Here is a 22,424-nt window from a genome sequence, read left to right on the forward strand (position 1 = left end):
TCCCATGGCTGAGGCCCTGATAGGGATCCAGGGGTCACACCAGATGGACCACCCCTGGCTGCCCAGTCCCACTAACCCAGGGCTGAGCTGAGAGATGGACGTGTTTGTTCATGGGGTGGCATTTGGGGAGTCCACCCTGGAGATCTGAGCTGCTTTGCCAGTCTGAGTGGCTCCTAATCCAAGTTTTCTATTTTTCTGATTTTACTGATCTTCGCGTGTCATCACTGTGATTATGAGATGTCAGCAGGTGTTGGTGGAAAGACTCCTGGGCTTCGAATGCAGATCGGTCACATGGGTCTGATCTGCTGTGAATGGTACAGGCAGCTTAATTTCACCCTGTCTCCCCATGCCTCAGTTTCCTTCCTTCCGTCCCAGCCACAGTAACCATCGAATCAGATTGCAGAGGGATTTGGCTACACGGGAAAATGCTTTGACCTCTCTGAAGGAGAAGTGCCTCACAGCTGTACATTTCATTATATTGTTAGTGTTATTAATAAACTCTTCCCTGCTGGAAAGCCTGCTGTATTGTTTTCAACTCTCTGCTGGGAGGTCATGCTCAGTGTTTGATTTCTCTCCATTCATACCTCACCTTTTCCCAAACTGGCTCTCTTTTAAGACTCGATTTCAGGCCCACATTACCTTAGGACCAGTTTTCCCTTGGTGTTTTTCTGTCACCTCCTTTTCAAGTGACTCTTGCAGCACTTGATATGGTTTGATTGAAGAACACACTCACTTTCCTCTGAGCCCGAGCTGGTCTCCTGGAGTCTCTCCCAGCAGCTGCTGGCTGCATTGAGGAAGCATGCCTCACTTTCCCGTCATCACCAGGCTAATTCCTTTATGCTCTTTTCAAGACCTGTAAGCCCACCATGCACAGTGAGAAGGAAGAACTGGATTCCCCCTTAGAAGAAGCTTGGAAGGATAAAGGGAAAAGCTTTATGACTATTAATATACATTCACAATTTACCAAGTGCCTAAGAGGGCACTGGCTCCATACAGCACAGAAAGTGACACAGCCTCATCACGATGCAGAAATTCAGAGCCAATTAAAGGGGGATAATAAGTATATAATTTTTTTCTTTCTCTCTCTTTCTCTTTCTTCTCCTCCTTTTCCTCTTCCTCCTCCTCCTCTTCCTCCTCCTCCTCCTCCTCCTCCTTCTGTCTCTCTCTTTCTCTCTTTCTTTTCTTTCTCTCCTTCCTTCTTATGAGGTCTCACCATATTGCCCAGGCTGGTCTCAAACTCCTGGACACAAGTTATCCTCCTGCCTGCACTGGGCCAAGCATATAGTGTCCAATCATCTATCAGCCCCTAATACTGGATGCCATGATTCCCAAACCTGGCTGTGCCTCAGCTCCACAATCTGCAGGGTGAGGAATGTGCATTTTTAAGAAGCTCCCTGGGGAGACTTGGGGGCATGTTTAAGTTTGGGGACTGCTGAAGTGGTCCTGAGTGGGGCCGTGATGTACTGTCCTATCAGGCATCAGAGGCATTTGATCATGCTTACCCATCTTCCTCCAGGCTCACTCGTATTCATTCATTCAACAAGAATTTTACTGAGGGCTGGCTGCAGGCCAGATGCCATGCCATGTGCTCGATGCACCCTGGCCGATGTGCAGATGAGCAGGAAGAACATGGTCCAAGCTCCAAGAGACCCAGCATCCTCTGTGGGCACCTTGCCAAGGCTCCTCAGCCGAATCAGGGAAGGCCGGGAGGCCTGCAGGTGGGGGACAGAGTCTGTATGGCTAGAAATGTGGACAGCTGTAGAAATAGGAGGAGACAGGCTGGGTGTAATAGCTCATTCCTGTAATTCCAGCACTTTGGGAGGCTGAGGCGGCCAGATCACCTGAGGTCAGGAGTTCGAGACCAGCCTGGCCAACATGGCAAAACCCTGTCTCTACTGAAAATACAAAACTTAGCTGGGCATGGTGGTGTGCACCTGTAGTCCCAGCTACTTGGGAGGCTGAGGCAGGATAATTGCTTGACCCCTGGACGTGGAGGTTGCAGTTAGCAGAGATCGCACCACTGCACTCCAGCCTGGGTGAGAGTGAGACCCTGTCTCAAAAACAAAAACAAAAAACAACAACAAAAATAAACCCTGACACTTCTGGATTTCTTGTTTTTTTTTTTTTTTTTTTCTTTTTTTTTTTTTTTTGCCTTTCTGAGACAAATATTTGCAGAGGCAGCACTTTATGGAGACCAAGCACCTGCTGTGGGGCCAGGTTGCTCAGTTTGAGTGCCCCATGTGGGCAGCGTGGTGCTGGGTGAGTTCCTCTGCTGGATGAGGCTTCTTCAAGGGGAGAGGGTGGCATGAGCAGGACCTGTGAAGTGCGAGTGGACTCTGGGCTGGACACTGTGACAGCTTGAAAAGGCGAAGGGGCAAGGCCTGGCGCTCATAGAGCTCATATTCCGGAGGGAAGAGCCCAGTGAAGACAGGATAAGTTCGGATGCTGACACTGCCATGAAAAAATAACCCAGGAGCTGACGGGACAGTGACTCCTGGGGCTGAGGGTGGGTGTTAGGGGAAGCAAAGACTTCCCGTCTCCCCCGCTGGGTTCCATAGCTGGGCCTATGAAACAAACGAATAACAGGCAGATTAACAGGAGAAAAAATCAATACATTTATTAATTTAAAATAGTACGTGCACAGGAGCATCCCAGGATAATAACTGAATACCCCAAAAAGCAGTGAGATGTGAGAGCTTGTTTCCCTAGGGGAAGGGGAAGGGGAGGTAAGCCACTTAGGGCAGATTAAATGGTTTTTAGGAAAGACAGACGAGACCTTGGAAGAGTAGGCGGGAGAAATGACAGTTTGGGCCAGTTTGTCTGGGTGCGGTGTGGACTTCTAGCATCCTCTCCTGGTATAAAGTAATCAATATACCAAAGCAGCATATTTTGGAGTGGTGTGTCCTGAACTCCTTTAGGGTGACCCCATGGAGGAGGTTCTGGCTCAGCTGAGTCCTGGCAGCCATCCTGGAGAAGATCAGCGTGGTGGGCGATGACCCAGAATGAGAGGCAAACAGGGTGCTCACTTGAGTGCAGTGAGAAAGGGGTGAGGCTGACAGGGTGGCTCCCAGAGATAGGCATGACCAGACCAAGCTGTGGGTCTTGGGGTTTTGTTTTAAGTGACATAGCAAGCTGTTGGAGACTTTTAGGCAAGGGAGATACATGATTCAATTTACATATTAAAAATACACCCCCTCCCACCTTGTGCAATAAAATATCACCAGCATCCACCCAAACCTGAAGCTTACGCTGGTTTCAGACAAAATTTCAAATTTGGCCATGCACTGATGACACTGGCCCTTGAACAGTTAGCAAGATTTGAGGTAGACACTTCCTCCGCCTCATTCTGTAAACAATGCCTAAGTCCTGTTCCCTGGGACAGGGCACTAGGTACAAGCCTCCTGTGTTCCCACCCCTCTGCCGTCTGGAGGGTGCTGGTGGCTGTCAGGCAGGGGAGGGCTTTGTGGACAATCCCCAGTACCTTCTTCCTAGCTCCTCCTTGCCCTGCCTCCTGGATTCCATCTTTTACCTGAATTGTTCTGTTTTACAAGGTTAGGTGGCCAAGCCTTGGTTCCCCTGTCTTCTGTTTGCCTGGAGGCCCCACGTCCGGGACAGCTGGTAGCTCGTTCAGTTTCTCCAGGCTCTGTGAGGCAGGTGGGATGCGGGGCTCTCCTGGGTGACTCACCTGGCACTAGCAGGGCTGCATGGGGATCTGTCAGAAGGGAGGGCAGCTTCTACCCTGGTCTGTTTCGGTTTTCCTGGCGCATTCAAGTGGACCTTGTGCAGAGCTTGTTTGCCAGCTTGTTTATGTCACTCCTAACTTATTCCTAATATAATTTAAAGTATCTAACAAACATGCATAAAATATGGATTGGAAAACGTTGAGAAAGAAAGAGGAGAAGTAAAAGTGGAAACAGAAGAGTGTAGAAATGAGGCCAATTTAAAATGCAGATGGTATGATCTTCATGCTTGCTTATGGGTGGATGACACATACGCCTCTCTCACAGGCAACCTAAGGGGTGCTCCTCCCCCTGCCTGCTGTGGCATTCATGTCAGTCTCCACGCTGAGGGATTCATGAAGGGCACAGGTGCTCTGGGTCCCAACCTCAGCGTGCTGGGCAAGGCTCCTGTTCACACACACATCCCTCCTGGGGGCAGTACAGAAGGGGCTGGGCAGGTGTAGGCAGGGCTGGGCTTCCAGGAGTGCTAGGATTGAAGTAGGGAAGAGGTTGTGCGTGCCTGGGCTGAGGTGCCGTTCAGTGTTGATCCCGTTACTCTGCTTAGTAGCTGCTGATGTCAAACAAGTTTCTTAACCTTTCTGAGCCTTAGCTTCTTCATCATAAAATTAGGCCAATTATGCTTAGCTGGTGAGAATGGAAAGATCTATGTTGACTCAGAATAGACTTCAAGAGTGCAGCCTTCAGCATTGTCACCATTGAGATAAGTTTATTGATTGACAATTGACTAATCATTCTTGAAAGCCAACTATATTAATATCTGTGTATTTTTCAGAGTTCCCTAGAGAAACAGAACCAATAGGATATATATAGATACATAGATATAGATAAAGATATGAATATGGATACAGATCTAGATATAGATGAGGAGATCTATTATGGGAATTGACTCATGTGATTATGGAAGCTGAGAATTCCCACCATATGCTGTCTGCAAGTTGAAGAACCAGGAAAGCCAGTGGTATAATTGGGTTTGAGTCTGAAGGCCTGAGAACGAGGGGTGAGGGTAAGGATAGGGTGCTGGTATAGTCCTGGAGTCTGAAGGCTTAAGAAGCAGGAGCTCCAATGTCCAAGGGCAGAAGAAGATGTCCCAGTTCAAGCAGAGAGAGAATGTGTCCTTCCTCTGCCTTTTTGTTCTGTTCAGGCCTTCAACAGTTTGGTTGATGCCCACCCACTGTGGTGTTTGGATGATGTCCACCCACCATGGTGAGGGATCATCTTTACTGAGTCCACTGATTCAAATGCTAATCTCTTCTGAAACACCTTGTAGACACACCAAGAAATAGTTTCTCCAACTATCTCAGTGTCTCCTACCCCAGTCAGGTTGACATAAAATTAACCATTGCACTATGCTAACTTGTTTATTCCCACAACAACCTTGAAAGGAAGGCATTATTACCCTTTTTGCTTGTTTGTTTTTAACTTTTATTTTAGGTTTGGGGGGTACACGTGCAGGTTCATTATGTAGATAAACTCACATCACAGTGGTTTGTTTTACAGATTATTTCATCACTCAGGCACTAAACCTAGTACCCAATGTTACTTTTTCTGGTCCTCTCCCTTCTCCCAGCCTCCATCCTCAAGTAGGCCTTAGCATCTGTTATTCCTTTCTATATGTTCAAGGGTTCTCATCATTTAACTCCTTAAAAGTGAGAACATGCGGTATTTGGTTTTCTGTTCCTCCATTAATTTGCTGAGGATCATAGCCTCCAGCTCCCTTCATGTTCCCACAAAAGACATGATCTTGTTCTTTTTTATGGCTGCACAACATTCCATAAAATGTGTGTATATGCACCACATTCTCTTTATCCAGTCTATCATTGATGGGCATTTAGGTTGATTCCATGTCTTTGCTTTTGTGAATAGTGCTGCAATGAACATTTGCGTGCATGTATCTTCATGGCAGAATGATTTATGTTCCTTTGGATATATACCCAGTAATGGGATTGTTGGGTTTAATTGTAGTTCTCTTTTTAGCTCTTTGAGGAATTGCCACACTGCTTTCCACAATGGTTGAACTAATTTACACTCCCACCAACAGTGCATAAGTGTTCCCTTTTCTCCACAACCTCACCAGCATCTGTTATTTTTTGACTTTTTAATAATAGCCACTCTGACTGGTATGAGATGGCATCCCATTGTGGTCTTGATGTGCATTTCTCTAATGATCGGTGATGTTCAGCTTTTAATCATATGCTTGTTGGCTGCATGTATATCTTCATTTGAAAAGTGTCTGTTCATGTTCTTTGTCCACTTTTTAATGGGGTTGTTTGTTTTTTTCCTGTAAATTTGTTTAAGTTCCTTATAGATGCTGGATATTAAGCCTTTCAGATGCATAGTTTGCAAAAATTTTATCCCATTCTGTAGTTTGTCTGTTTACTCTGTTAATAGTTTATTTTGTTGTGAAGAAGTTCTTAAGTTTAATTAGATCTGATTTGTCAATTTTTGCTTTTGTTGCAGTTGCTTTTATGTTATTCTCATGAAATCTTTGCCCATTCCTACATCTAGGATGGTATTGTCTTGGTTGTCTTCCAGGGTTTTTATAGTTTTGGGTTTTATATTTAAGTCTTTAATCCATCTTGAGTCTATTTTTGTATACAGTGTAAAGAAGGCGTCCAGTTTCAGTCTTCTGCATATGGCTATCCAGTTATCCCAGCATCATTTATTGAATAGGGACTCCTTTTCTCATTGCTTGTTTTTGTCAGCTTTGTTGAAGATCAGATGGTTGTAGGTGTGTGTATTTGTTCCTGGGCTCTCTATTCTGTTCCATTGCTGTAAGTGTCTGTTTTTTGCCAGTACCATGCTGTTTAAGGTAAGGAACGATAGGCTCAGAGAAGTTAAGGAATTTGCTTAGGATTCCCAGCCTCCATCTGCCTTGCTTTTAAGAGGTTAAAAAGAAAGTGCTTTAAGGAGGAACTTCAGTCCTGCTTAGGAGGTACTAATAGTAATATTCATTGTAAAAATAATGTAAACCAAAAATAAAATTCTAAGTCCCTAGATCATCTGAATGGACACCTCTTCTTGACAAGGGCATTTCAAAGCTAACCTGAAAAATGAATTCAGGCCATGATGGGAAGCAGGAGTTGGACATGTCTCATTATACCCTCTTCCTTTTTAGAATTACTGATAGAACAGACTATTTAAGTCTCATAAGAAAGATTTACAATCGATTCTCTCCAAAGCCTGCTACCTGGAGGCTTCACCTGCATGATAAAACCTTGGTCTCCACAACCCCTTATCTTACCCCAGTCATTCCTAAGTCTTTAGGCAATAATGTAACTCAGCGTAACAGAAAACCTTTGAATCTACCTATGACCTGGAAGCCTCTGCTTGCATTGTCCTGCCTTTCCAGACCAAACAAATGTACCTCTTACATGTATTTGATTGATGTCTCATGTCTCCCTAAAATGTATAAGACTAAACTGTATGCCGACCGCCCTGGCCACATGTTCTCAGGATCTCCTTAGGGTTATGTCATGGGCCATTGGTCACTCACATTTGGCTCAGAATAAATCTCTTCAAATATTTTACAGAGTTTTATTCTTTTTGTCAACAATAATAAACAATTTTATGTTAGCATTGGGCTTGTACATTTTACATGAATTATCTTAATCCTTACAACAACTCTCTGGCATAAGTATTATTATTGTGGCTGTTTTCTCAGTGAAGATACTAAAGCTTAGAAAGGTTACTACAGCAAGTTGAGAATCTAGAATTTCAGAAACAAGCATAGGAAACTTTGTTATTTGAGCTAGTTCTCAATAGCTCAACAGCTAGCTTTTGAGTAGCTAACATCTCCCACATACTGCAGTAGGACCTGAGAGTCCCATGGGGTCCAACACAGGCTTGCTGCCCTCATGGAGCCTGGAACTCTTGCAGGGAAAATGTTCACATGTAGTGAGTGAATCACATCTAGGGCTGAGGTCCTGGTCTCTTGTCTCTGATTTTGGGGTTCCTTCTCTTATACTATGCAGAGGGGGAGCTACAGGTTACCTCCCAGCCTGCTGGACTGCAGTCTGAGGCCCTTTTAACTATATAAAACCCAGATGGAATCTTATCAGAGCAAACGGCCTCCTTTTCTGGACTGGTGTTTTTGTTTTTGTTTGTTTTAGCTACAGAACTCTCCCTTCACACAGAAACTTCCATATAAGCCCAACTTTGAAACGGAAAAAAAGCTGGCACTTTCTGGTTGAAGGTGAGGAGTGGAAAGCCTTTGTCACCCCCAGTGCTACTGGGAATCACCTCACAGACTTGAGAGAACCCACTTTGAAACGACTGGTCTGGACCAGCATCATGGTCCCTGTGGCTTAGGAGCAGAAATCAGACATTGAGGCATTTTCATGGGAGGAAATGGCCCAGCTATGGAAAGCTCTGTTCCTTTTGATTCTCTTTCTCCCTTTTGTTGCATTTTTTATTGCTCGTTAGCATCTTTACATGAAGGTTGACAGGGAAGGTCGGTGCTATTAGCTAGGAAAAAGCCTTTTTGGTAGGAGGCTGGAAACGGAAATAAGATATGGAGATTTTCCACTGATTTAGTTTATCCAAGTTCTGCCAATCCAATAACCACAGAGAATCAGGAACTGTGTTAAGGTCGAGGGCTTTTTTTCCCCATTCGGTCATTTTTTTTTGTTCTGTTATTTTCCATATTTGTTTTGGTGTTTTTAGCTTTCAATCCCCTTATCCTGAGATCCAGTCACCAGGAAGCCAAACAGCTAATAGGAGAGAACTTATTCCTCTTTGTGCTCTGTGTATTATATATAGTCACATACACACATATACACACAAGCACACAAGTACAAATATATACATACATACACATATATATGTGTGTGTGTGTGTTTAAATTCTTCCATGATCCTTGCCCACATCCCATGAGGCACAGACATAACAACTAGTGAGAGGGGATCTGCAAATAATGGTGTCATTTCCAAACTTCTTTTCTTGGTCAGAGATTGAGGTCCACTCTAAGCAGAGGTCACCCATCTCCATAAATGTGGAATTCACCTGCCTCCTTCACATGCATGGGAGTGCTGAGAAATTTATACCTCTTACATTTATATCACCTTCTTCTGTTTATTCCATAAAGATTTCTTGATTATTTGCCAGATGCCAGGCATGGTACAAGCGGCTGGGGATACAAGGATAAAAGCCGATCCCACTTTTAATGGGCTCACAGCCCAGTGGGAGACAGCCATGTAAATACATAATCAAATATGATATGCTACATGTTAGGATAGAGAAGGTCCCACAGTGCTACGGGAACCGGAGGAGAAAATGCTCAACTGTGGTAGGGCTGGGGAGTGCGATCAGTGAAGAATTCACAGAGGAGAGGGCTTTTGAACTGAGTTTGAAAGGCTGGGTGGGAGATGGCCAGGAGCACGAGGACATTGCTGGCAGAAGGAACATGTGTAAAAGGCAGGGAGGCACCAACACCGTGGTGAGTTTGGGAACTGTTTGTGATACCGTGAGTAGAGCGCAAGTGGGTTACTGGGGTTATGAGCTTAGGTATGTGGGGAGAGTGCAGATGAGGAGCCTGGAGAAGCTGTCTGGGTCAGCGCATGAAGGGCCCCAAAGCACCCTAACAAGAGAGGAGAGGGTGGATTGGAGGGCAAGGGTTCAGTAGCATGAGTGGAAATATAATTGGACAAACAGATTAAGATTAACCCTGGGCTGGGTGCAGTGGCTCACGCCTGTAATCCCAGCACTTTGGGAGGCCGAGGCGGTCAGATCACCTGAAGTCAGGAGTTCGAGACCAGCCTGCCAACATGGTGAAACCCCATCTCTACTGAAAATACAAAATTAGTTGGGCATGGTGGCGCAGGCCTGTAATCCCAGCTACTTGGGAGGCTGAGACAGGAGAATCATTTGAACTCGGGAGGTGAAGGTTGCAGTGAGCCGAGATTATGCCATTGCACTCCAGCCTGGGCAACAAGTGTGAAACCCCATCTAAAAAAATAAAAAATAATAAAAAATAATAATCCTGTAGACAGCCTGCATTTGGATTTGGACAGAGGCACTTTCACTATCTTCCTGGCTGGGCCAAGTGGAAAGCTGAAAGTTCAATGGCTTCTGACAGTAAGTTGGAAAAAGTTGAGTATGTTCTGGAATATCGTCTCTGCCCTGGTAGCTTTGATTATTGTTACAGCCTGTGCATGGCCAGGAAGGAATTATACAAATGTATTTCCCAGTGGCTACTGCTAAGCCAAAGAAAAAAGAGCATTTGCATTTCTTAAAGAAATGATTGAGATTCTAAAGTCACAGTGGAAACTTAATAGTAAAAATGCACAGCTTGAAAGGTTTTGCTTTTTGGCATGAGAGTGTAGGCCAGATTGACTCTAACTGTGACGCAGTTTTAAATTAAGTGTTTATAATGAGACATTTATAGCCACTCAAGAGGCCTTTTTGGTCCTTTGGGGAGGAGAAATGAAGGTGGATATATCTGTAATTCCAGCAGAAATTAATACGTAAATAGACCTCCATGTGCACTTAGAAATAGTTAAACAGGAGGAAGCACCTTGTGAGGTGAAACTTGTCACGCAAATTAAAACTGAATATAGTTAAATTAAAATCGAATACAGGAAACTTGGGGCGATATATGTAGGTTAAGTGTTTTCACTCCAAAGCATTTGTTATGGGGTATCAGCATTAACACCAATAAGGAAATTAGACAGTATTTTCAAGTTGATTAATTCACATTTGATTTAGATTTAATAAGCATCATGTTAAGTCAATACCAAATGTTTCCTTAAAGCAATAGAACTGCAGCTCAGCTGCCATGAAATAGATGGATCTGTATTTCTTACCAAGTAATTAAACTCCATCAGTAGCTTGATATTAAATTTGCTATGACGGGTCAGGACAATTTGACAGGAATTGGCTAAAACTAGACTCAAGTGTATAATGTATAACAGGGCTGAACTATAAAATAGTAGCCAAATTTCCCTCTCACTTCCTACCTCCACACACAGGCGCCACTACTGCTGTGATTTCTGGACATGTCTTTCTTAGGTGGAGCTCAGTCTCTGAAAATAGGAGTTGGTGTCTAATATTTGTGCTTTCTTTTGTTTTTGGCATTGATGTTGAACTACTTAGGGATCTGTGGGATACTTCAGAGTGTCAGTTCAGTTATTTCCAACTACTCTTTGTCTGCCTTTAGGAAGGTGGAAGGCCCAAGCTAAAAAAAAAAAAAAAAAAGGAAAGGCATTGCTTAGGGAAACTGTTAAAAAATTTTTTTAATTGACAAATAAACATTGTATATATTTATGGTGTGAAGTGTGATGTTTTGATGTATGTATACATTTTAGAATGGCTGAATCAAGCTACTTAACCTATGCATTACCTGGCGTATCATTCTGGTGTGTGTGGTGAGGACATTTAAAAATCTGCTCTGAGCAGTTTTCAAGTATACAATGTATTGATATTAACTGTAGTCACTAGAATGTACAATAGCTCTCTTGAGCTTATTCATTCCATCCAGCTGAAATTTTGTATCCTTTGACCAACATCTCCCTATCTCCCTCCTCCTGGCCCCAGCCTATTACCAGTATTTTACTTTGCTTCTATGCAGTATTTTACTTTTTTTACATTCCACATATAAGCGACCTCATGTGGTATTTGTCTTTCCGTGCCTGGCTTATTTCATTTAACATAATGTCCTATAGGTTTATCCATGTTGTCTCAAATGACAGCATTTCCTTCTTTTTTAAGGCTGAATAATATTCTGTTGTGTATATATACGACATTTTCTCTATCCAGTCATCTGTCATTGGACACATGGGTTGATTCCATGTTTTAGCTATTGTGAATAATGCTGTAATGAACATAGCATGTGGGATATCTCTTCAACATACTGATTTCTTATCCATGGGATCTGTACCCAGTAGTGATATTGCTGGATAGTATGGCAGTTCCATTTTTGATATTTTGAGGAAACGCCATACTGTTTCATAATGGTTGTACTAATTTACATTCCCACCAACAGTGTACGAGGATTTACTTTTCTCCACATCCTTGCTAACACTTACACCTTTCATCTTTTTGATAATAGCTTTTCTAGTAGGTGTAAGGTGATACCTTGTGGTTTTAATTTGCATTTCCCTGAGGATGATGTTGAGCATTTTTTTTCATATACCTATTTATTTGCCATCTGTATTTCTTCTTTTGAGAAAAGTCTCTTCAGATCTTTTGTCCATTTTTTAATCAGATTGTTTTTTGCTATTGAGTATATGAATTCTTTATACATTTTGGATATTAACCCCTTACTTAATTTCTTTTTCAGTGAACTCATATTTCAGCTAGCTCATATAGTTGTATGGTTTGCAAATTTATTTTTCCATTCCTCGGTTGCCTCTTCACTCTGTTGATTGTTTTCCTTCGCTGTTTAGAAGCTTTTTAGTTTGATGTAATCTATTCGTCAATTTTTGCTTTTGTTGCCTGTGCTTTTGGGGTCATAACCAAAAAATCTTTGCCCAGACAAGTGTCAAGAAACTTTTCCCCACATTTTCTTCTATTAGTTTTATAGTTTCAGGTCTTGTGTTTCTGTCTTAAATCTATTTTGAGTTACTTTTTGTATATGAGGTGAGATATGGGTCCAATTTCATTCTTCTGCATGTGGATATCCAGTTTTCATAGCACTATTTATTGAAAAGACTGTTCTTTACTCATTGTATATTCTTGGCATCTTGGTCAAAAATCAGTTGACCATAAATGCATGGACTTATTTTTGGGCTCTTTATTCTGTTCCATTGGTCTATGTGCCTGTTTTTATGCCAGTACCATACTGTATTGATTACTATAGCTTTGTAGTATATTTCGAAATCAGGTAGTGTAATGCCCTCAGCCTTGTTCTTTTTGCTCAAGATTGCTTTGGTTATTTAAGGTCATTTGTAGTTCCATACAAATTTAAGGACTATCTTTTCTATTTCTGTGAAAAATGTCATTGGAATTTTGATAGAGATTGCATTGAATCTGTAGTTTTGGGGAGTAAGGACATTGTAACAATATTGATTCTTCTGATGGATGAACAAAATAATATTTTCATTAATTCATTTCTGCTATTTCTTTCATCAAAGTTTTATAGTTTTCAGTGTACAGGTTTTTTACTTCCTTGGTTAAATTTATTCTGAAGTTCTTTTTTTTTTTTGGTAGCTATCATAAATGCGATTGTTTTGATTTCCTTTTCAGCTAGCTCATTATTGATGTATAGAAATGCTACTGATTTTTTTTATGTGGATTTTATATCCTGCAACTTTACTCAATTCATTTATTAGTCTTAACAAATTTTTGGTGAGATTTTTAGGATTTTTCTGTATATAAGACCATGTTATCTGCAAAGAGACAATTTAATTTCTTCCTTTTTGATCTGGATGACATTTATTTCTTTCTCCTGCCTAATTGCTCTGGTTAGGAACTTCCAGTACTATGTGAATAGTGTTGAGAATGGGCATCCTTATTTTGTTCTTTTTGTTTTTTTTTCAGAGTTGGGATGTCACTATGTTGCCCAGGCTAGTCTTGTACTCCTGGGCTCAAGCAATGCTCCTGCTTCAGCATCCTGAGTAGCTGGGATTACTGGCACATGCCACCGTGCCTAGCTCCCTTGTCTTAATCTTAGAGGAAAAGCTTTCAAACTTCCACCATTCAGTATAATGTTAGCTATGAATTTGTCTTATATGACTTTTTATTGGGTTGAGGTACATTTTTTCTATACATAATTTCTTGAGAGTTTTTATCATGAAAGAATGTTGAATTTTTAGAATGCCTTTTCTGCATTTATTGGGATGATCACATGGTTTTCATCCTTCTTTTTTTAATGTGATGTGTTACATTTTATTGATTTGCATCCATTGAAGTATCTTTGTACCCCAGGATTAAATCCCTTACAGGGATGTCCAAAGGTGTCCCTGTCATGGGTTCTTAGCTTCTGCTTCTGGCAGGGCTGGTAAAGCCCCTTTCTCATTTCTCTTTTCTGCTTATCACTAGAGACAGAAAGTGAAAACCATGGCTTCAGGCTGCTAAAAACCTGACATGAAACGAAGCAGAAGGACAACAACAAAATAAGGTGAGTTGGACAGGTTTGCATGGTGAATGATTCTTTAATGCAATGTTGAATTTGGTTTTATAGTATTTTGTTGAGGATTTTTGCATCTATGTTTATGTGGGATGTTGGCCTGTAATTTTATTTTCTTGTACTGTCCTTGTCTGGGTGCTATCAGGGTAATACCAGCCTCAAAAAATGAGTTTGGAAGTAGTCCCTCCTCCTCAATTTTTTTGGAAGAATTTGAGAAGAATTAGCATTAGTTCTTTAAATGTTTGGTAGAATTCAACAGCGAAGCCTGATGGTCCTGGGCTTTTCTTCAATGGGAGATTTTAAATTATTGATTCAATTTCCTTACTTGTTATTGGCCTGTTCAGATTTTCTATTTCTAGAAATTTATTCATTTCTCTAGGTTATCCAATTTGTTGGTGTATAATTTTTCTTAGTAGTTTCTTATGATCCTTTGTATTTCTGTGGCATCAGTTATATCTCTTATTTTGTTTCTGATTTTATTTGTCTCCTCTCTTTTTCTTAATGTATCTGAATTTATTATTTCAAAAAACCAACTCTTAATTATGTTTCTATTTTCTATTGCTTGTCTACTCTCTATTTCATTTATTTCTGTTCTGATTTTTTTTTTTTTTTTGAGATAGGGTCTCACTCTGTCACCCAGGCTGGAGTGCAGTAGTATGATCATGGCTCACTGCAGCCTCGAATTCCTGGGCTCAGCTGATCTTTCAACTTCAGCCTCCCAAGTAGTGGGACCATAAGTGCATGCTACGAAGCCTGGCTGATTTATTTTATTTTGTAGAGACAGGGTGTCCTTATGTTGCCCAGGCTGGTCTCATACTTCGGGCTCAAGCAATCCTGCCTCAGCATCCCAAAGGGTTGGGATACAGGCATGAACCTTACGCTGGCCTGCTCTAATCTTTATTATGTCATTCGTTTTACTAACATTGGGCTTAGTTTGTTTTTCTGTTTCTAGTTCTTTGAGGTGTAACATTAGTTGGTTATTTTGGATCTTTCTTTTTGATGTAGGCTTGATGTGATTTCAGTCTTCTCAAATGTATTAAGACTGATCTGTCTAACATATGATCTATCCTAGAGACTATCCTGGATGTGCTTGAGAAGAATGTGTATTCTGCTGCTGTTGGATGGAATGTTCTATACATGTCTATTAGGTACATTTAGTTTAATATGTAGTTTAAGTCCAATGTTTCCTCATTGATTTCCTGTCTGGATGGTCTGTCCATTGCTGAAAGTGGGGTATTGAATTCCCCTACTATTATTGTATTGCAGTATCTCTCTCTTCAGATCTATTAATAATGTTTTATGCATTTAGGCGCTCTGATGTTGGATGCATATATATTTATAACTGTTATGGCCTCTTGATAAATCGATTCCTTTGTCATTATATAATGACCTTCTTTGTCTTGTTTTACATATTTTGACTTACATCTATTTGATCTGATATAAGCATAGATACCCCTGCTCTTTTTGTTTTCTGTTCCCGTGGAACATCTTTTCCCATCCTTTCACTATCAATCTATATGTGTCCTTAAAGGTGATGTGATTCTCTTGTAGGTAACAAATAGTTGTCTTTTTTTTTTCTTTATCCATTCGTCTACTCCTTGTCTTTAATTGGAGAATTTAATCCATTTATAGTCAAGATAATTATTCATAGGTAAGGACTTACTACTGCCATTTTGTTCATTGTTTTCTGGTTGTTTGGTAGATCCTTTGTTTCTTTTTTTCCTCTTTTGTTGTTTCTTTCTTCCTGTCTTCCTCCTCTGTTATTAGATGATTTTTCTCTACTGGTGTGTTTTGATTCCCTACTTTTTACATTTTGTGCACTTACTATAGGTTTTTATTTTGTGGTTAGCCTTATAAGGCTAACATAAAACATCTTGTAGTTATAACAAACTATTTTAAGCTGGTAACACTTAACTTTGATTGCATAAAATAACTCTACACTTTTACTCTTCTCACACACATTTTATGTTTTTGTTGTCACAATGTACATCTTTTTGTATTGTATATTACTTAACAAATTATTGTAGCTATTACTATTTTTAACAGTTTTGTCTTTTAACCTGTCATAGTAATGATATAAGTGATTTACACACCATCATTACAATATTAGCATATTCTGAATTTGAGTGTGTACATACTTTTACAAGTGAGTTTCATACTTTTCTATGTTTTTATGTTACTAATTAGCATCTTTTTTATTTTGAATAATTCCCTGTAGCATTTCCTGTAGACAGTTCTGGTGGTAATGAACTCCCTCAGCTTTTGCTTATCTGGGACAATCTTTACCTTTCCTTCATTTCTGAAAGACAGATTTGCTGGATAAAATATTCTTGGTTTACTTATTCTTACTTTTTTTTTTCTTCAGCACTTTGAATATATCATCCCACTCTCTCCTGACTTGTAACATTTCTGCTGAGAATTCTGCTGCTAGCCTTAGTGGAACTCCCTTATATATGATTTGTTTCTTTTCTCTTGCTGCTTTCAGAATTCCCCCTTTGTCTTTGATTTTTACAGTTTGGTTATAATGTGTCTTGGTGTAGTCTTATTGAATCTGATCGGAGACCTTTGATCTCCTTATCCCTGGCTATTTCTGTCTCCCCCCAGATTTGGAAAGTTTTTTGCTATTATTTCTTTAAGTATTCTTTCTGCTTTTTTCCTGTCTTCTCCTTCTTTTAACACCGGTAACTTGAATATTCACTCTTTGATGCAGTCCCCTCAATCCTGTATGCTTTCTTCATTCCTTTTCATTTTTTTTCTTTTCCTGGCTCTGACTGTATGTTTTCAAATAACTTATTTTTGAGTTCACAGATTGTTTCTTCTGCTTGATTAATTCTGCTGTTGACACTATCACATTCATTTTTTTCATGTCATTCATTGTATTTTTTCAGCTACAGAATTTCTATTTAATTTAAAAAATAATGTTAATCTTTTTGCCAGATTTCTATTTTTGGTCATTTATTGTTTTCCTACTTTCACGGAAGTATTATTCTGTATTTTCTTGAAGTTCACTGAGCTTCCTTAAAACAATTATTTTGAATATTTTGTCATGCAGTTTGTATGTCTCCATTTATTTGAGGCTTGCTACTCGGAAATTGTTGTGTTCTTTTGGTTGTGTTATGTCTTTTTGACTTGTCATGTTTCTTCTTTTCTTATGTTGATATCTGCCTGTTTGGTGGAGCAGTAACCTATTGCAGACTTTAAAGGCTAATTTTGCTATGAAAATACTTTCTTCTGGGGAAAGGGTGTGAGGTGCTTGCTGGGTAGGGTGCAGTGATTCTGACACCAATGAGAAAACAGTTGTGTAGTCGTTGTGCAGCTCTGTCAGCCGAGGTTAGTGTTGACAATTATTGCAGAGATCCTCAACACTCAATGTTGTGGATGTCTGCAGTGCTGATGAAGATTGTTGGAGTCTATGATGGTGATGATTACTAAGGTTCTCCTGATCTATTTTTTTTCCATTTGGCTAAAGGGATTCCTGTTGGCACTGGGTCTGGTTTGCAGGCCCACCTGAAGTGGCAGTGGCACCAGTGTCTTAAGTGTGTTGCCCATGGAGTAGTTACATGGCTGAGGCCTGAAGCATGGCCATATGTGAAGAGACTACAGCTCTGGGATATGGGGCAGCTATGGCACTGGTCCTTAGGGTTCAAGCACTCCTGCTGCCACATTGCCAATAGCATGTAAGGTGTGGAGGCTTGTGAAGTAGCCAGGGAACCAGAACAGGAGCACAGACTGAGACGGAGTTACAGTGGCTCCAAGGTTAGCTTGGAGCCTACCTTTCTGTGGTGGCTGAGCTGAAGTCCAGAGTTTGGGTGTGTGTAGTAAGAGCTTAGCTCCAGGGTCCAAAGTGTGAACTAGCTCATTATGGTGATGGCCGTGGTGTCTAAGATGTGGCTGAGAGGAGTGCAGCCACAGAGATGCCCTCATCTCAGCAGAGATGCATGCTGTCTTCCTATAGATGGAACACAGTGGAACAAAACAAAAAGAATATTCACACATAAAAGATCTTTAATGGGCCTTTGAGCTCTTTCAGGGCTATTCTGGTTGTGGATAGCTATCTATATATTCTGTCTTGTGTCAGGGGGATAAAGGCTGGTATCACCCACTGTGTCATCTGAATTATGTCCTAAGGGAAGCTGTTCAAACTGGGTAGACAAATAATGTGTGTAGTCATAACACTGCTGCCCCTTTTGGACAAAACAAGATAAATAGACTGTCTCCCAGAATACCCTGAAAAACAACATAATAAATTCCCACTTTGCATGACCACACAGCACTAATATTCTGGGACCTCAGTAAGTGTCAACTCTTTTCAAAATTGTGTAGATCCTGGCTATGGTCCTGTCCTACTGTTTTCTTTCAGGAGCAGCCTACTTCTCCCTGGAGAGCTCTCAAGAAATTAGAGCATTCTTATTTATCCCCAATTGCCCTCTCTCTGCCTCCAATGCAGGACCCAAGAGCCACTGGGAAATGAGCACTGTTTGTATTTGTTTGGTTTGGTTTTGGTTTTTACCTTTCAGAAACAAAATCAGACATATTGAGGATGTACCAATGTCCTTCCATCCTAGGTTGCTGACCAGAACTCAACAGTGAGGGAATTTACCTCCTGCTTCATGCATGCAGCTTCAATATAGTAAGTCAAAAGTACATGGAATGAGATTTGATGAGTGTAAATCTCACTGTGCTAAGTTCGAGTGGAGCCACTCAGGGAGGTGCTTGCCATATCTTTAGAGAACAGTTCGATTTGAGTGGTGCTGCTCTTCTGCAGGTACACTCTTTGCAGTTCCTAGGAACACTCCTTCCCCTAAGGAGTAAGAGCATGTCTAACTCATTCTATTCTGTCAAGTCTTGGCTTTACTGTTACCTTCCCAGTGAGGTCTTTTCTGACAGCGTAGTATAAAATTGCGTTCTCCCAGCCCTTTAACCTACTGGACTTTTTCTTTTTCCACAGTACTGTTACCCTCTAAAAAGCCATATATGTTCTATATTATATGTTTTCTTTATTACATGTCTCTCTTTCTTCCCTAACCCCTGCTAAGATGTATGTTCCATGACAACATCTCTGTCTTTTCCTTCTTTGTTGTTTTTTACTGATGCATCTCAAGTGGTTAAGACAAACTGGTACGTTATGGTTATCCAAATGTTTATACTGACAAACTATACACCTGTGAAATCACCACATCGATTAAGATATAGAACATTTACTTTGTCCCAGAAATTTCCCTTAAATGTCTTTCCAGTCAATCCAGAGGCAATCAATACCACATAAATACCAGTGTTTTGATTATTGTAGCTTTATAGGAAATCTTAAAACGAAGTAGTGCAAATCCTCCAACATCATTCTTCCTTTTCATTGTTGTATTGAGTATTCTGTGTCATTCATATTCTTATAGAATCAAATTGTTGATTTCTACAAAGCACTTTTGGATTTTAATTGGGATTGCAGTAAATATATAGATCAATTCGGGGAGAATTGACATCTTAACAATGTCAGTCTTCTGATCCATGAACATGGTATATATTTTCATTGATTTGGGAAGTCTTTAATGTCTCTCAGCAATATTTTGTAGTTTCAACATGAAGTTTGTCAAATTTATTCATAATTATTTAAAATTTTGGATGCTATTGTAAATTTGTTTTGCTTAATTTTTCAATTGTTTGTTGTAGCTATATAAAAGTACAATTAATTTATGTACACTGACCTAAATTTACTTATTCTAGTATATATGTATATCTATATTTTTGAGACAGTGTTTCACTCTGTTGCTCAGGCTGGAGTGCAGTGGCATGCTCATGGCTCACTGCAGCCTAGGATTCCTGCACTTGTGCGATCCTCCCACCTCTGCCTCCTGACAGCTGGGACTGCAGGCACGCACCACCGCACTGGGCTAAGTTTTAAATTTTTTTGTAGGGACAGGGTCTTGCCATGTTGTCTAGGCTGGTCTTAGACTCCTAAGTTCAAGCAATCCTCCCACCTCAGCCTCCCAAAGTGTTGGGATTACAGGCATGAGCCACTGTGCCTGGCATCTAGTATTTTTGGTAGTTTCCTTAGGATTTTCTATGTACACAATTGTGTCATCTGTGAACAAAGATAATTTTATTTCTTCCTTTCCAATTTTTGCCTTTTTATTTCATTGTTCTTATTGTAATGTTGAACAGAATTGGCAAGAGTGGATATTCTTGCTTTGTTCTGAGCTTGTTAGCTCTTCTCATTTCCTCAAATGTGTGTACCTTACAAGACCTTTCTTACTTTCTATTCATATCTTTAGTTTGGTGCCTTCAGCTATTGCTTTTGATGGCTAATATTCCTATGTCAGACATAATAGAAATTCTACTGCATAATTCTGGAGCTTTAACTAATGCTATTGCATAATGTGGAATTTTAAAACTGAGCTCAAATGTTTATGTATTTATTTTCTGATTTCTCAAATGTAGTTACAGTCTCCTCTATCTATGCCCCCTCATACTTCTTCACATATCCCTGCTTACAGCAGTGAAAATATTGCCTTGTAATTGTCTGTCTGCCTTTCCCACTAGACCATGTCCTTGAAGGGCTGTGCCTTGCTCATCTTTGTATTCTCAGAACTGTGCTTAGTGCCCTTCCCCCAAATGCCCATTGAATGAATATATGAAGAAATGGAAGGCAATGTTTAATAGATAGACATATTTTTACTTTTCTGTTGACATTGGAAATGTGTTCCTTTCCTTTCTGAGGACATCTGCGTGTGTGTGTGTGTGTGTGTGTGTGTGTGTGTGTGCCTATCTCTGTCCCTGGGGATTATTTCCTTTCATATCTTTTCCTCTTACATTTACATTGGTGCCTATGTTGCAAGTTACTGAGTTGATATGGAAGAAAGAGTTTTGTGTAGTGTAGATTTGTTATAGGTGGTGATAAGGTAAAGGGCCCAAATATGCTGTCTACTTGAAATAATAGAAATGGTATTTACCCAAGGCTGCTTCATTTTCCCACTGTTATGGGATGTTATGTGATGCATAAGTTTATTTTACAATAAAATGCACTGAAGAACAGCCTCCAGAATTAGGATATAAATTTGTAATTGGATTCTAAGTGACTGGATAGCTTGTGAAAGAAGAACTCTCTATACGTATTCTGTCTTTCATCTAGTATTCACTGCCAAGGTAGTGATGATCCTGGGTTCTGGATGAATTGTTCAGGCAACTTTGCATGAAAATATCTATTCATTTCAAATAACATTCTTTCTACTTTTGTCTTTATGTATTAAAGAACTGAGAACATGCTCTCTTAAAGATTTCAAGTGAAATTATTTCCTATCTTAAACACTATTTTTTCTTCCTTTGGAGAAGGACCTGGTCTTTAGTAATGGAAGTTTCACATTATGCTGTTTTCTTTTCTCAGATTTAAAGGCTAGAGCTGAGAGAATGACTTTAGGAAGGCCAGATTTAGTATGGTCAATTGTACCGTATTTCTGTAGGGAGGAATAAATGTTTTCCTCTACTCTTATAGTTCTCAGTTAGGATGGACCCATGTAGCAAAAGACAGATTAACAAGAGAGAAACAAACAAGTATATTAACCTGTATACCTCATATATACATAGGAGATACCCAGAGAAAGGATTCTTCTTAAATCTCAAAGAGTTGGCTTTGAATTCATATTTAAATACCATGTCTGCTGAAACAAAGAAAGGAGGGTTTAGGGAAGGCCAGTTATAGGTAGATGACCAGGAAAAGCAAGACAATAGACAAGAGTAAGGCTTGTTATGCAGATTTAAGTGGATGCCTTCTCCATTGATAAGAGTCTCTATTGATTTAGAATAATACTTCTCTTCCTGGTCCAGAGAGGGAGATGCACTTACAAATGGAGATTTCCTTCAGAGATGTAAATTTCCCATACAAAAGCATAACTTCTACTCTTATTTTCAGAGCTTCTTCTGTGTCTGCGATTTCTCAAAATAATCAGCTCAAAATAATCCTTATGCCAACAAGGCATATTTTGGAATGGCATATTCTGGTCTCCTATAGTCATATTTTGAGGTGGCATATTCTGGTCTCCTATATTTACATCCCCACTACACCCCCACAAAAATGTATAAAATATTGTCACTATTTAAAACTTTGGGGTCAATCTCATGGTTAAAAAAAATCTTGCTTAATTTGCATCTCCATAACTATTAGTGAAGTTGAGCATCTTTTCTACAGTTATTGGACACTGTATTTTATCTTTAAATACTGGTTCATATCACTTATTCTTATTTGTATGGGGTATTTTTTTCTTATTAATTGTAGTGTAACCACCCAACAGGTTCTCCTTGCCTACCGCCTAGACTAAGCTGATTTATCAAGACGGAGGAATTGAAATAGAGAAAGAGTTTAATTCATGCAAACTTGGCTGTATAGAGATTATTCAAATCAGTCTCCCTGAAATCTTGAGGATCAGGTTTTTTGAGGATAATTTGATGGTTAGTGGGGCCAGTGAGTTGGGAGTGCTGATTGGTTAGGTCAGATATGAAATCAAAGGGAGTTGAAGCTGTCCTCCTGCACTGAATCAGTTCCTGGGTAGGGGCTACAATACTTCAAGATGATCCACAAGACCACAAGCTGAGCCAGTTTATTGATTGGGTGGTGCCAACTGATCCATTAACTG

At 40.2% G+C, this 22,424-nt stretch overlaps 1 protein-coding gene and 1 long non-coding RNA gene across 2 annotated transcripts in view; one reads left to right on the top strand and one right to left on the bottom strand.

Moving 5' to 3' along the window:
* The window catches only part of VXN (vexin), a 965,102-nt gene that overhangs the window by 253,776 nt on the left and 688,902 nt on the right, over window positions 1-22,424 (bottom strand). The gene's annotated exons all lie outside the window — the stretch shown is intronic.
* LOC126961531 (uncharacterized) overlaps window positions 1-22,424 on the top strand; it is a 100,692-nt gene that overhangs the window by 30,902 nt on the left and 47,366 nt on the right. Inside the window, exons 2-3 of the long non-coding RNA XR_007728325.1 lie at window positions 13,716-13,794; window positions 18,369-18,433. This is a non-coding gene — a long non-coding RNA (uncharacterized LOC126961531). The remainder of the gene's footprint in view (window positions 1-13,715; window positions 13,795-18,368; window positions 18,434-22,424) is intronic.

This window comes from Macaca thibetana, chromosome 8 (assembly GCF_024542745.1).
Source record: "Macaca thibetana thibetana isolate TM-01 chromosome 8, ASM2454274v1, whole genome shotgun sequence".
NCBI classification, from domain to species: Eukaryota; Metazoa; Chordata; class Mammalia; order Primates; family Cercopithecidae; genus Macaca; species Macaca thibetana.